A 2990-nucleotide genomic window follows, 5' to 3' on the forward strand; every position below is an offset into this window, starting at 1 on the left:
AAAGTCTTCATCTCTTTCCCTCCACTATCAAACATTTTCCAAAAAGTTCAAGGTTTCCAGGTTTTGGCAGAAATACTGAGAGAGCTGGCTTTGGCTCTCCTCTCCCGAAGTCACTACTTCTGTCTTGTTTTTGATTTCTGCAGATTCCTTACTTCTGTGCCATCTGTTGATGCCTTTAAAAAGTGTTTTCTTTGTTATTTTGTCTAGCATTTTCACTGGGTAAATCTTTTAGCATATCTAGTTCAGCAAACTAAAGGCAGTAAATATTCTGTGGAGATGGGGGGACATCCCCTCCCCGCAGTATATGTGCTGAATTGAAGACCTCTAAAAAGCACTGTGTCAGAAGAATACAGAGGTCCGGGAACCAAAGGATAGAAACAAAAGTGGCCTCATTTACCATTATTCCAATGACCACCTTTCTCTGTTTTTGTAATATAAGAAGTTAAAGCTAGAAATTTCCTCCAGTCATCTGCTTCTGGGAGAAGCAAATCCATATACTGTTTAATGTAGAATATATTTTTCTATTTGGAAAATACCCAGGATATATTGTATTTATTTTGATTTCTTGGTTATTTTTAGTCCATAGCAAATTAGAACAAACATTGCTCTCTAAAATTAATCCTGTAAAGAAATGCTGATTTTTAAGTAAAATTATCCATACTTTTTAACTTTATATTATTTCTCTTCATTCATTCATTCAACAAACATTTATTAAGCTCTTTGTGCTAATCATTATGCTGAGGTGATAAATTAAGAAACATCTGTACCAGATAGTTAATTTCTTGCATTAAATACTATAAAAAGAGAGGAAGATGAAAACCTGCTTTTCTGCAGATAACATCAGTGTTTGACCACAAAGCACTGGTTACCTGATTTCAAATCGCTTCTAAACAATTCTCCAACACATTTTGAATGAACCCCAGGAGCTCCAATGACTGTGTCATTAATAAACTGTTGAACTCATAATTATTTACAAAGAAATGGATCAAAAAAGAAATTTCTTTAAGAGGTAAAGAACATAAGTTACATATTTCCTGTTGAATGAATTCTCCACTAATTCATTCAGTATAGATTCATGGCTTCAGGAAAAGAAGAATATAAAAAATACGTTTAAACAAAAAAGCCTAGATTAAGACAAAAATTAATAACAGCATCCCTCACTTTGGAGGCATTTCCAAACTCTGTTTCACTTACTATCACCATTGGCCAAGGGCATGCACCGTCTCATTTGCTTTTCCCCCACGGTGCACATGGCAAAGTCCTGGACATGCTACCTATACGCTGGGCTGGGTGAGAGTATTAGCAGAGCTCTCCTGCTTACCCCAAACAATCTGTGACTGTGCAGCCTGTATTTCTCATTCAAAGTAAATTCCAAGTTAGTCTGTACAGAAACACCCTTTGAAGTCATGAAAAGCATGGCAGAGTTGAAAGAAGTGATGATCTAAGTGGTCTTTGTTTGGCATTGGGATCAAACACTACATTTGTTATCCAAAAAACGAGAGTATTTTGACCTTTATCTCTTTATACAGCATTTAGGCAAGAAATGGACTGTGTAAAGATATTTTATTATACTCTGCTCCTTCCTGAGCTGGATAGTTTTTAATGTCATGACATCAGTTTTCCTTACTTACAATTATCCCTTAATCTCTTAAGTCAATAACATATTCACACATATTGAGTCTCCTTCTGTAATTAGCATTGACTGAATTCCATACCTAATGCCTAAGTAACTACCTGGGGTATGGTTTAAGAAGACAACTCTGAACTGCCTGCATCTGCTGCTACGTCATGCCTGGGAGAAACAGACTCTCCCTTATTGATCTACGAATAATTTAAAAAGAATGAAAATCAGAGTTTATCAAGTTCATGTTACTATCTTTATGTATTGGCATTTGGAAAAGTCTCTAGTCATTGCTTTTCATTATCACTATGGCTTTTAAAGCCTCCAATATAGTCATTTTGGCAAATGAATGAACATCAGCAACTGCATGAGAACAATGGCCTCACTTTGTAGTGTGATGTGGGGAAAATATTTTTTAATTTTCTAACAGGTGCTGGGCAACGAGTCTGACTCATAGAGATAGTAATTATACCTATTTTCTAAAGTGAAGCAGCAGAGAGAGAACATACTAAAATTAATGAAGAAAGCAAGACTTAGGTTCATTTTTTTAGGTTCATTTTTTCTATCTGGAGAATTCATGATCCTGAGAGGTTTTTAAAATGAATCATTGCTTTGTGAAGTATAGCTCAGGAGCAGATATTTGTCTTTGTGTCAAAAACAAGGACTCTTAACAAATTGAATCTCTTCCTACCTTTAGATAATTCAAGAAAGATAAAATCTTGAGGGCTTTATAGTGCTGAGCAGGGATAAAGCCTTCTTACAGACTGGAACAAAATTCTTACCAATTTCAACCGGCAGATAAAAATGTATTTCAGAACTGATTTTCACATAAAGAACTTTATAATATTAGAACACTCCATGCAGCCAGGGTGGTTGGTAATTGTAAACATACTACATTATGTGAAAATGAAAGCTGATTGATTCTTGTGGAGCATGCGTTAGTGATAGCGTGAATCAGAACAAGAAACGTTTTCTCATTTCTTAAGAGGCGAAAGTAAGGTGGGAGGAGGGGTGGGGAGAGGGTTGGTTTGACAGTGAGGTAGTATGACAAAGACCAGCTGAAAACAAGGCCAAAAGTTGCAAGGTAGGTGCGCTTTAATTTGAATTGCAAAGGGCAAGTGTATGACCTTGAATATTTGCTCCATGCCTTATTCAGCACCTGTAGCTCACAGATATGGATGTAAAATAGTTCCAAGTCCAATTCAATTCAGTAGAAGATTGTGTTCTCTCTCTCTCTCTCTCTCTCATTTTTGGAATGTGATATAAAACAATAAAACAGAGATTGACAAAAAAAGACATTGCTAGGAATTAATTTGCAAAGAAAAGTTCTAAAGACTAGCTGCCAGTCACCCTAGCTCCTGGCATTCCT

Source organism: Lipotes vexillifer, unplaced genomic scaffold (assembly GCF_000442215.2).
Source record: "Lipotes vexillifer unplaced genomic scaffold, Lipotes_vexillifer_v1.1 scaffold1207, whole genome shotgun sequence".
In the NCBI taxonomy this organism is placed as follows: Eukaryota; Metazoa; Chordata; class Mammalia; order Artiodactyla; family Lipotidae; genus Lipotes; species Lipotes vexillifer.